This window comes from Pecten maximus, chromosome 2, assembly GCF_902652985.1.
Source record: "Pecten maximus chromosome 2, xPecMax1.1, whole genome shotgun sequence".
NCBI lineage: Eukaryota > Metazoa > Mollusca > Bivalvia > Pectinida > Pectinidae > Pecten > Pecten maximus.
Window position 1 is genome coordinate 21,798,580 of NC_047016.1, and position 14,421 is coordinate 21,813,000.

The following is a 14,421-nucleotide window of genomic DNA, read 5'->3' on the forward strand; positions in this document are numbered from 1 at the left end:
GGTAACACTGAATTTTCCTATATCACTAAGCACTGTATTGAATATCTACATTTACCTATTAGCAAACACAATGCTGATCGGCTGTTTGTAACATGCTTTTGTTTGTTTTTAAATAAAATATGAAATTAAATAAGATGAGACAGCAAAACTTAGTCGGAGTTAGTTAACAATACTAATCACCACTTGTATGGACGTTGCCAATAATGGCGCCACAGACGAGTCCTTGTATGCCTATACCAGCCAGCAGGAGGAAGGTCTGTCGCCAGCCATACTCCTCAAGCCACACGGTGGTGAGCCAGGGTATTGCAATATTTCCACATCCTGTTCCGGACGAGGCTATCGCTATCGCCACAGAACGACGTTTATCGAATGAAAGATTCACCGTCAGGGCTGCCATCAGATAGAGCATACCAAAGCCAACACCTATTTCAACAAAATCTATTCGTTAAAGAATATCGGCCTTTTGTATACCGACTGGTTTCGTCGACGAGACGTAATGTAACAACAGTCGGAGTCAAAGTGGTGAAAGATGCATGGTACAAACTAGAGCTGTCGCGGATGGCTGACAAATGACCCCACAATCTCCAGGAGTCAATGGACAACTAGAACTGTTGTTCAGTTACCAGTTGGCATGGGAACAACAAAAACAAACAGTACATGCGTATCTACACATGATCCCTAATATTGCTGTGAAGTTATGTTGAAGTCAGTGGACAGGTTAAGGAGGAGTTGTCAGAACAATAAAATCCTGTTAATAGCGACCAGTTATCAAAGCGACAACAAAACATTAAACAAAATTTTGTTTATTTAAAGAGGGATAGCTCTTTGAAAGGGCTATTGAACTATCCATTCCCAAATCGTTTGAAAAGGATTTGATAATAAAATGTTCCAATACAAAATTGTGCTTAATCTATATATATATTATATAAATGGGGCCTACTCTAACTGCGTGAAATGGAAAAAATACAAAATAACTTCAGAGGGAACCATTCCATAGTACCTTAGACAATCCTACAATATTTTAAGGAGATTGGTTGCAAACAATGTGAAAGTAATAGCAATGTTCATATAAAAGGGGGGCATAACTCTCTGAAATGGGATTGATATGCAAAATTAGGGGGCACAACTCCATTCCCATAAAACTTGTTTACGTATTCATTTAAAACTGAGAGAATAAATAGAACCGCTTAAAACTGAGCGATTGCATAACCAGACAGAGTATGTCTACGGACATAGTTCAATTTACACAAAATACAAATCCCTTTCAACGAACCCCATCTCCAAATTGTATTGGTCATTCCCTCAATATTTTGAATAGATCCGTTGATGAAAACTGAGCAAACGCATTTCCGGACAATGTTCTTCTACGGACAGAGGGACAAGCTGATTCCAGTATACCCATACCCCGAACTGTGTTGCTAGGGGTATAAAGACACAGAAGGTATTAGTACATTTCAATATAAGTTAGGAGTTAAAAAGAGTAACGCCAACATATATTCCAATTAATAAAACTGTTGATTGGTTGAAAATAAAAGTAAAACATATACAAGTTAATCTTGTAATCATCCTGTTCCAGAAAAAATGATATAAATTTCTGATGTATTTCTTATTTTCTAATGACCTGGCACTGCCACTTATCTCAACTGGACACTTGCAAGACCATGCATACATGTGTGGGACTCCTAGGCAGAAACAGTTCAAATACTGCAAGGAAGTGAAGCTCCAGAAAGAAATTGCCATTTTGGAAGTAGGTCTTGAATTGATAATGACATACAACTGTATACTAAATAAAAATTAACACAGACCATTGCCATTGCCATTGTCAAAATTAGTTAAAATAACCAGTGGCCTGTACCCTTTTTCCAAAATGTTTACAGTTTATTACTAATTTTTATACCAAAATATCATTTTGGAAAGGTGCAGCAAGTTCTGGAAATAGGAAATGGCAGGATAAACAGCAAAACAAACCAGAATCAAAAAGGAAACTATCGATGAAAGAGGAATGTATTCTTATTATGCTAAAACTTAGACTTAGTCTTGACAACTTCACACATTTAACGGCATTCCTCTAAAATTCCTTGTTCAATTAACCTCGTGACCGAATAATGGATTTGGATACGTTTTCCCGTCGACAGTCGCAATCTTGAGGCATCGCTATCATCATCGCTACTCACAATATCTGGTAATTTCAATTCTTCAGTATTTTTGCAGAGGTGTATTAATGTGGCACACGATAATGAATGGTAATTTCCATTTGCCGCCATATTTGATTGTTTACACGTTGACCATAGAGAAGGTTTTTTCTCGCTTCCTTCGTGAAGAGCTCCACTAATCGTAATAACTATTAACACCAGTTTATAACGCCGTTATATAAATGTACGTGAATAAATAGAAGAATGTACAGCACTTCCCCTTGGTTTCTAAGTGCAGCATGTTTATTTGTACGCCAAAAAACGTTAATTGGGTGCTCTGGTCATATTTACTGACCAAGTGTTAATATATTCCTTCGTGCGGGTCACGTGGTCACGCGAGAACACGAAGACCGACGAAAACATCCCGATAATGACGTTGGAATAATGTATTTATTTTAAAACATAACTTACCTGTAATGACGCCATATGTGAGGTACAACCAATGTAGGGAGGGGACAAATGTGCTGGCGACCATACCCACACCTACTAGGGTCGACCCTGTCAAAGCTACCACACGACATCCAAACCGCTTCTCTAGTATACCGGCTACAGGACCTGACATGAAAATTCACAGTTAGTTACAAACCATAGAAAAATTTTCACTTATTTTTCTTCCTATCATTTTCATCATGTCATCTGTGAACTCGATTACTGCAAAATTACATTACATGGAAATTAATTATCTGTACATCTCTATCTACAGTTAGTTGAGACCGTATTCACTATAGCTTATAACTATAACTATGACATAATTAATATATTTTTTTAATAACAATAAAATTACATGTATGTGTGCTAAATTGACGAGTCACATGACTCAAAATCCTAGGGCAATCTAAATAGGGAATTCAGTAAAAACAGTGATATTTTACAAGCCGATAGATTCCTACTGTGGTGAAATTTAACAGAAGTAATTTGATCAATTTTTAGTTTGAATCATGGCATACCTTGGGCCTTGCTGTTGATAAGTAACATGTAAAGCTGTTTGTTGATTTCAACAAAACATGCGAAAAATACATGTTTCAGGGGGGCACAATTTGTTTTCTCCGTTGTATCACATGCACAAAATTCCCCCCTGCCGTTTTGCTTACAAGTGTCACACAAACACACATCACACAATAGGAGCATTTGTTTGCCCAGATTTGACTTTATCATATGCATAAACACTGATTATATTTTTGGGCATATAAGGAGGTATTACAGAAAATAAGATCATTATCGATCATGTGAAAATGGGTGTTGGGTGTTGGGATAGGTTTTTTCAGTATAATATTTAACATCTTATCATACAGAGCGTGACGAGCAACATGGAAATATTCATGGCTAATGAGTTTAAACTCGATTTCGCACCAAAGACAGATCCAAACAACCGTGTGTTTTGTGAACTCGGTTAATTAAACATAACGGCACAACGCATGGAATCCGTGTATTTGTTTTGAATAACTTCTCATCATAAACAATTAGCGACCAGGCTATCATTCAGGTTGACAGTGAAATGTCTACCTGATTCACACATCTTATGCAGTTGAACATATTTCGTCATTAACTGCTCCATATTTATCCAATTTCTTCATTTAAGTACTCGTTAGAACATCAGACATTTCTTTTTTACGTTGATATCAATATATCCTTACTCTGAAAGTAAAGATAATAATTAGATAATTGGTAATAAAGTGTGTTCTAACGGCTTTTATTCAGTTACGTAACTTGGATAAAACAACGTCATATGTAAATACACAATCTGACGCTCCAACCTTGTTTTATTTAAAGATTAAAGTGTTAAATCTACACATTAAAGTGCATAATTTACAGATTAAAGTGTAAAATTTACAGATTAATGTGTACAATTTACAGATGAAGGTGTAAATTTTACATATTTAAGTGTATAATTTACAGATTAAAGTGTAATATTTACAGATGAAAGTGTATAATTTACAAATTAAAGTGTAAAATTTACAGATTAAAGTGTATAATTTACACATCTAAGTGTAAAATTTACAGATTAAAGTGTAAATTTTACAAATTCAAGTGTCAAATTTCACATAAAAGTGTGGAAATTAAAAATAAAAAAAGTTTAAATGTGGCCCTAATACGCTTCCGTAGTAAATACACAATCTGACGCTCCAAACTTGTTTTATTCGTTGACGGATTCAGACAAATGTGTAAACAATCAACATTTCTAAATAATTATTTTGTACAGATGGATAAAAGACCAATTTGATCTTACTATATTAAATATTTTTGTTGAAAACGACAAATGACCATTATAAAATTTATGTTTTCTATTGACTTGTTTGCATTTTCATCTGTAACCCTTTGTCTAAAGTTTTATTTAAAAAAATGATTGTATTGCAAAAAGACGTTAACATATCGCTGATATGGTCAGTGATACAAAACTCAGCAATAGGCGCGAAGTCATGTAGGCAGTAAACCAGTAACTACCTATAACGCAGAAGTGGTCAAATGGATGACCATCAGCATTTGATCATGTGTAGAAATTGATGTGATAATACTGCTGTTTAAATAAACCGTTTAATGAAATATCTCTACACATTCTTGTTTACTGTAAAAGTGATCAAAACTGACCTTTGATCCTTTCGCTCTGAATGATAGCCAGCATAAATTAAGGATAAAGCCAATCGTTATGTTTGTATGGTGTGCATTTTAGGAATATCTTTTGAGTGAATTTCAAAATTCCCAGATGGCGCCCAATTAAACTAATCGTAGACACCTGTTTGTTTTTTGTATACTTACCAATCACTAGTAGCAGACCGGAACTAAGGGAAGCTACCCAGCTGGTTTCTGCAGCACCAGATCCAAATTGATCCCGTAACGCGCTGTACATAACACCGAACGAAGTTACTATTCCCATACTCAAAAAGTACATACCGAAGCTACTGACGATAATAGACACGTTTGTCCATTTGTACAAACAGGAACGTCCCGCCATTTTTTGTGTATCTGCGGGGAAATGTCGAGCTTACTCTATGTGGTATATATATATAGCGTATACTAATACAGGTACAGCACAAGGTCTCGTTGTACAAATGTTTTGTAGGATACGATTTTTTCAGTAAACTTATGGAGAAACATGCGCCGGTTACATTGGCAGAGACTCTATTTGAGCTTGAAGACCTCTGTTTGAAATAAATACCTCCGCTCCTGTGCAACATTCTGACATGTATATGAATATGGCGTACAGAAAAAAACTCACTTTTTCCACCAGCTTGTTTTTGAAATATAATAAATTATTTTAAAATTTAGTTAAAAATATATATCAGATTTTATATCCAAAAATATTCCTAGATCTGTATTTCTATATAACACATTTGCCCTTTGGCACCTATATTACACATATTTGTCCTTTGGCACCAACTCTGATTACCTGTTGACGTAGTTTATCTGATATTAACAGTACATGTTGTACATGATTATCTAATATTGTCTCAGGCTATATGACAGACGTCTTCTGTGTTATCATGTATCAATCAATCATACTCATACCTAAGGACTATATATAAGATTAGATATTGTGGTACCTTTTTGTCGGTTTCCAGGGAGTCACTCCTGGACACTCAGTCCTGGGCTGGGCTCTCGCCCGGGACAGGCCAGTACAGATACATGTACAGATGTATACTATATGTATGTATGATGTACGTATATCTTAATAAAAGTACCATCTAAGAAGGAAGAGTCATTTCATTATATTTTATCGAGGTCGCGAAATGGTTAATTGATGTTTGACAGTGAAGATGTGTGTAAATCGTCATGTAATGAAAGAAATGAAGATGCTATTTTGAATAAAAGGGATAAGACAGAAATGGTTTGATGTTATAATTACGCCCGATTCACAATGGATATGACATGTAATCAACTTCGTAACGGTGTGTTAATAATATTATTTATACACCGCAGTATTTATTCGCAAGTGTTTAAAGCCTCTGATTGGTCGTCTCTGACCTCCAAAAATCCATATACATGTAGGCTAGTCTTTGATCTTTGACAACGGATTAATTTTACCAGCGCGCGATATTGTATATGTAGATAGCGTCTGTCTACTTAAGGCAAATTAACCTGGCCACGTTTCTAGATTCACCAACGATCAACACTGACAGTAATGAGCGAGAGTTGTTGGAGCCGTATGAGATGAGAGAATACGGAATGATGTAAGATATCACAACGGCGTGTTAACATCCCAATTGATTCTTAATGTGCAGAGGACCATGATGATCGTGAATCATAAAAAGAAGCTCGATAGTATAAAGAAAACCTTGTCCCTAATCGTGGTAACTTGAATGGAAAGTCGTTACGTTAAACGTAGGCTCGGAGATTGAATAATCCATGTCCTTGGCAGGTCGATGTCTGCCAACAGAACAAAATAAATAAAATAGTCCCTACTAACCTATTTATTGCGATTTTACATCCCAAATACAACAAGAGGCGCAATGGGCCTGAATCGCTCACATGCCTCTAGAGCAACGTTGAAGTTGATATACGTAAATTATATGAAGATACTAACTTATGCTGATTACCTTTTATCAAATTATCTGACTAGGCTAGTTAGGCTTATTCACGTAAGTAAATTGTGTAAGCCTTTATTCCAGCATATTTTTGGCTTCATATCAGGAGTCGGGTGTATCTTAGCTATCGAGAAATCATTGTTTAAATAGTTTAACATATTTGAACCCTGAACAGGTCATTTATTTTAACAAACTAGGTAGCCCTTCTTCCAAGCACGCTCCAGGCTCAATTTTAAGTCCTTTGGTCTCTTGGTTATTGAGAAGTTGTTTGAAGATTTAAGCCTATTTGACCCTTGTGACGTTGAATTGAGGTCAATGTTATTCATTTGAACAAACTTGGTAGATGTTCACCCAAGCATGCTTAAGACCAAATATCAAGTCTGTGGGCCTATTGGTTATTGCGAAGAAGCTGTTTAAACAATTTTAGCCTGGTTTATCTTTGTTGCCTTAATTGTATGTGCATGTCATTCATTTGAACAAATTTGTTGCTGTTGACCGCAGCATGCTACAGACCCAACATCAGGCAAATAGGCCTCTGGTTATTGAGAAGAAGTTGTTTAAAGACTTTAGCCTATTTGACCACATCATGCTATCATATTTGCTTCTAATGCCATTTTAAAACCCCACTTTTCAATTTTCATTCAATTTTAAAGTTTTCCAGTTTAGATCAAATGTAATTAATATAAGGTAATTCCATCATTGACCGACATATCGATGGAACATAAAAAACACCTGATTTCAACTTTATGCGTTGGGAATGCATTTAGAATTACCCTTCTCATACTCAATTTTACACAGATAGTTCCAAAGAAGGCGCGAAAGTGGCTGCAGCCTGCTATACCGCTAACTATTGCACTTCAGTTCGACTCCCAGACAGCGCCTCAATCTTTTCCACAGAAGCATATGTCATCGGTTTGACCCTTGAGCAAATCGATGAACAACGCATTAGAGACAATAATTTATTTTGACTATGTTTCTGACTCTCTCTCTGCCCTTCAAAGTTTACAGTTACGAGGCATGTCGAAATAAAAGACGACGAACTTGTTGACCGGGAAGCAGAACATACTTTAAATCTCCAACAATCAAATATCAAACTACGATATACAGATTTGTCATTTGTCATTTGCACTGCCATTCAAAGTTAATGGCAGCAGCGATGGTCTCTCGAGGCGAGCAAAATATATAACCGAATCTTAAAACATCCGTTCCAAGTCGGAAAGATCATTGAGAGGGATTTTGTCCTCCTCTCGGCTCCGTACCGGGCACACATTTCCTACTCATTCCATCCTTTTAAAACGAGAACAAACATACCATGCATATCACACTCCATTTACTTTGGAGCACGTGCTAACTACTTTCGAGCCCCGGATATGAAAACACGGTTTAATTCCGTGGATTTAAAGGCCATACTTAACTATTTGAAAGACATCTTTGATGTTCTTTTGCCTTACTCCATTTGACGTCATATATATTGCATAGTCCAAATCATCTATTCGTTATCTCTTTTAACATTTTAACCTGGTTTTTATTTTTATCATCTAAATATATGTAGACAATGCGAATGATTTTGAATTTTTAAATCACCATGACGCTTAATGACCGCAGCCGTCGATTGACCTTTAAACCGAAACAAAGAGACACAGAGGCCGTCATTTTACCCGATTTGAGATTTTAATGGTCAATATAACTTTGAACTGGTTGATTAGGTCAGTTGACGAGCCAGTACATGTTCATTGATGAATTATAACCATATCGAAGCAAAATATAGGCTGTACAACTTACATTAATTTATATTTATTATACGTGTGTATTTGTGACGATCAAAACATATTCATATATATTATAATCATATTGATGTTACCATAATAAAATCATTACAGACAAATAGTAAACAAGTTTTGGGACAGCAATTTACAACGACATCTACATTGTACATATAGTAATTTGATTAAAATAAGTTATTCAATTGCACAGTGTCATGACTGACAACCAATCAAAATTTTAAAACAAACACCGATATTTAAAATGAAAACAAGCTGGCAACGATTTCAATGATGGATCATGTCTTTATTAAAAAACACATATATTAGTTGTCAGCAAATTACCATAAATTGCTTGATAAACTACAATTAAAAGTGTTAAATCATCATCACAAATAATACAAATGTATATAAAATTCAAGAAACAGTTGAGACTCAGAAGAACAAACTTATCAATCTTCTTAGATGGTCCATTAGTTGATTTACATTGCAAAGTCACGTTGTTTTAAATGCGTGCACTTGAAACCTTTTAACACACTTGTACGGCTACTATTGATATGCGTACTCATACTCTTACGTAAGTGCACTACTTGATGTCCGTGCCAGGAATATGCTATCATTGCCCTTGATATTACAGACACTTTCCCTGACCCATTTTGAACTACCTGATACTGATATAACTGAGGAAGCATTTTGACCGATTTCATATTCTTAATAAAGTTAACCAGCTGGACCTGTTGGTATCTTACCAATTATAGTAAAACATATGTCAGCGTCTTTATTATATCCGCTCAAACGGTTGTTTAATAGAACATTAGACGAGAAATCCCATGTTTTACAAGTTGCCAATGTTACTGCACTCTACTAAGTAAAACGTTGTCAGTTACCTTAATAACCATTTATCCATTGTAATGACATCTATTGTTATGAAATTGCTTACAAATTTAGATGTATACTAGCGGAAAAAAATTCGCACGTTTGGGTTTTATAACACAACTTTTAGAAATGGGATCTAAATCCAATTAAATATCACACTGAGATTCCTCCGTACACTGTGAAACTGTTCTTCGGTTAAAATTCAGTCGACCGTGTTCCTCTGCTCGACGCTGCATGCTTGCAGCAGATTTTAAAAAGTGCATCCGGGGTACTTCTGCACCACATGTGCTGGTAAATCATAACAAATCGACCATTGGAATAGTACAGATCAGTTATACCACATTTCCTTCTGAAGTGATTGTACAGCGAAATGCCGCGATTGAATGAATGTGATAGGGGTAGCGCCATTGCTCTGATAATGTAGGGGCATTTGCAACGTCGTGTAGTACAGCAATATGATGTACAAGAGACAGAAATATCCCGTTCAGTTGGGCTTTTCAGAGCCACATGGATATTGGATGAGCGTCCCAGGAGCGGACGCCCACGCATTACGGCGCGACGTCAAAATAGAAAGGCATATGTCTCTCGCACCTCCGTAACTGATTTCAGACGGCGACAGAGACGGCACGTCAAGTTGTCGACACTCATAGTCGGCCATTGTAATGAAGAATGGTTATGAATTGGTTGCAGGAGTTTCATCTAAGGCCATGACGTTCCTAATGGGTATAGTTTGGTCCGTTGGAACTGACGAGTCTCGCTTTACGCTTTAAGGACCATTTGAACGACAACGTGTCTATCGACGTCGTGATGAGCGATATTCTGAGGCTCCCGTTAATGAAAACGATAGATTCGGAGAAGGGTATGTCAGGATATAACAAGGATATCTCAATCGTGAAAACACCTCTCGTGGTTATCGATAAAAATGTTACAACAGTTGCTAGGGTTTGTACTTTCTGGATAATTACAACGTTCCAGTTTTTGATTGACCACCATACAGTCCAGATATGTCCCAAATCGAGCATTTGTGGGACGAGCAAGACAGGAGGATTAGGAAGCGCTTCAACGTCCCATATAACGTCGCTAACTCATTCAGTAGTACTTATTTAGAAGTGAAATTATATCCTTTAAACGACAATACACACCTCCATTTAAAAGAGAGTAAGAGGAGCGACTGATGCCAGGAGTGGTACACAAGCTACTAACTTGGATCAGGAAACGGCGTTAGGTCAAAATGTATTCAATAATGATGACTTAATCGAGAAACCCACACCATGCTGACATCATCAAAGATTCATGTAAAACAATAAGTATCGAAAATAAAATTGCGTTTCTTTTTCCCACTAAAACACATATACAAAATGATACTTCGAGTTATTCGATAATTTCAAATAGGATTTTTATAGTTGGGACCAAATTTTCACTTCGTATTACCCGAGTTTTTCGAGTTTTCCGAATTCTAGTTTTCCGAGTTTTTTTTTACTCGGATAAAGAGAGAATTCGGCCGGGACTGACGAAGTACTTCGAGTTAAGCGGGGTATTCGAGTTTTCCGAGTTCGAGTTAACGAAGTTTCACTGTACTTATATTTCAAGACATAATATGTTAAGTGAACACCATTCAGGTTTTCGAATCGAATGATACAACAGGAAATCAAATAACTGATATTTATAATACTATAAGTAGTAATTTAGACCAAGGTAAAGAGTTACGCTGCTTTGTTTTCTGTGACATAAGTAACGTTTTGAACGAATAAAGCATTCGGGTCTCTTGCATAAACTAAAGGTAGATCATCCGATTTTTGGTTCAAAGCTTACCTATCTGACGGAACATAAAGGGTTGTCTATGAAGATTATAAATCAAGCTCTATACTTATATCTGCAGGATCTGGTCGCTTTCTATTTCCTCTTTAGATTAATGGCGTTACCAATGATGTAACCTCCAATATAAAACTCTTTTTTGATTAATGCTATCTTCCTCTTTGCAATAGTAAAAAAATAATAATGCTCTTGATGCACCTGCTAAAAGGATTAATGATGATTCAGGTTTTTGTTCTGAATGAGCCGTTAGATGACAAAATTTCTTTAATCCTAATGAAACAACAAATATGAACTTCACTCGTAGGTTTAATATCGATCATCCTCATTTTTTATTTAACCATTATCCAACTACCAACATGAATATCACAACCATCTAGGCATTACGTTTAATAGTTAAGGAACACGGGTCATATCACAAATATTTATCACAAAGCTAACTCTAAACTAATTATACCTCGTACTCTAAAATATAGTTGATATGAAAGCATTTAAAACTTTATATACTCTATATATTCCACCATATTCTGAGGCTGTATGGGACATCTGTACCAAAACTGAATCCGACGTCCTGAATTTGTGTAACCTGAAGCTATGCTCATAATAACGGGTCTTCGAAGAGTTACTCCTCACCACATTCATATACTGAAACCGGGGAAACTTAACATAATTGTATGTCAGCTTAGGAAGTCCCCAGTGATTTGCATAGTGATAAATTATAACATCACATGGTTAATGATGCTTCCTACGCGTGTGGTGCTCCTAGACAGGATACTGCCTTCTTTACTTTCTATATGTCTCCTACATTCAAATTTTACCACATTATATCTTTTGATACTTAGGTTATATAAATCTTTAATGCATATTACACGCTAACCTCAATGAATATGATCATTTGAATAAGTCTTCATTATCATGTTAACGTACAGATTAAATCTTCTAAGCGGTTCACTATGTATACATGATAGCTACTTATTTGTAGTAAACATATTATGCATACAGATATATACTTCAATTTCTAGCAAGTTTTTGTTCTTTCATATTGTACATTTAACATCAGTGCTTCCAGTTGACTCTTTGCTTTAAGCAATTCCATGAGTCAAATCACCATTTCTCAGAAATCTGAAGAGTTAAAATAGTCAAATTCCATTTTACGGAGTCAAAAACATACTCTCAATGGCCATTTGGATGCCAAAAATATTCTAATATCAATGTGTGAATGAACGTGAAAGTGAATTCCAATTGATTGCTTTATTACATGCATGTCATCATTTATAGGCCTGACAGAAAGATGCTGTGCTTTCACATTATCAAAGACTAATGCTAATTTAAAGAATTTTTGCATTGCTATTATTTCTATCTGATTAAACTATACCTTCTGCTTACATATTGGAAGGTCGTGTGTCGTTCCTCTCCGCTTTACTTTTGTATATACACTTAGTTTTTGTAACAATTTTTCTTTAGGATCAATACAGGGAGCATACCATCTTTTTTGTCAGGCATAACCTGGCATTTTCAGACGACTAATATATGCTTAGTCTGTTCTGACTATTAATAAGTTGTTTGAACATTAAATCTTACTATAGCGATCCTTACTACCTTAAATCTTACCAACCGATCCTTACTACATCAAATCTAACTATAGCGATCCTTATTAGCTATAGTAATATTTGATGTAGTAAGGATTGCTATAGTAAGATTAAATTGACTAAGAATCTCTTTAGAAAGTTTAAATGTATTAAGGATAGCTATAGTAAGATTCAATGTAGTAAGGAGAGCTATAGTATGATTTGATGTAGTAAGGATAGCTATAGTAAGATTTGATGAATGAATCAATGAATCTTTATTTCCTCCTCAGATGGAGATTTTTTCTACAAAAACATTTACATATACAAAACTATACATATTAAGAGGTAGAGAAAAAAACATTTACATATACAAATCAGTACATATTAAGAGATAAAGAATTTCACATATATGAACAATGATTTATAAACATAATCTATAAGTAAGCGAAATGAACTTCAACTGTAGTTTACATACTTATTTGCTTTTAATGTGTTTTTAGATTTGATATACATCGGTATGATAAGCTTTGCTATATTGAGTATTATATTAAGCCACGTCCGACTGTTAATTTATTTCTGTAATTTCATTGACATTACCGAGCATAAATGCTAAAATATCAGAATCATCTTGGTCAAAAAAGTTTACCGATTCAAGGACAGATAATTCATCAACGATCATGTAATTTATTGTGTTTCTTTCATTTAATAAACTGGCACAATTCATAAAAATGTGTTTAGCAATATCTGCGGCATCAATTCCACAGTTTAAACATTTTCCAGGTTTAATCCGAATAGTTGCTATTTTAATTAAGACAGACAACTCGCGTCTGTGTTCAACATTATTAGACATAAGTGTGAGTAATGGGTGGTCTAACAACCTATTATGTGTTAAATAAAATCGGTTTAATTCATGTATTTTTTCTATGCTTTCCCTCCATACCTCTTCTTCCTATTTAGAAATAGCTTTATTGATAACAGCTTTCCATATTTGTTTTGGCGGGAAATAACCGCTTCGAACGAATTGTTCTGTAAAAAATGTTTGCCTATAGTAAGGATAGCTATAGTAAGATTTAATGTAGTAAGGTTCACTATAGTAAGATTGGAGGTAGTAAGGATCGTTATAGTAAGATTTAATGTAGTAAGGATCGTTATAGTAAGATTTAATGAAGTAAATCTTGTTTTCATCGGCGGGATTTATCATTTTAAAATTGTACTAACCATTTTGTCCTAAAAGGTAGCACATGAGGCGTTATTGCAAAAGTGGATGCGACAAAATTTATCCGTGGATGAAATGAAAATAGAAAGTAGAATGCCATGAATAAAATAGAAAATAATATTACGAAGTATTTTGTTTACTGAAGGACGTGGAAAATATACGATCATTCAACTATAATGTGTATCTCCTTCCATATTTACTCGTCAATCAGAAAACTGTCAAACTTAATTAACTTTCATATCTACAAATTCTATCTGCCACAAACCAACGTCGTCCGTAAAGTCACCATCGTGTGCCGATTATAGTTGATAATGTAACACGGTAATAACATTTGATGACTTAGTTCAGTGGTCCAAGGGAGATAATGCGAGTGTGTTAATATATATATATATATAATCTGTTTATATGATCTGTTTTGAGTTATTTAGGAAAAATAATAGATCGCTGGTAACGAGACATTGCATAATTATTAAACAA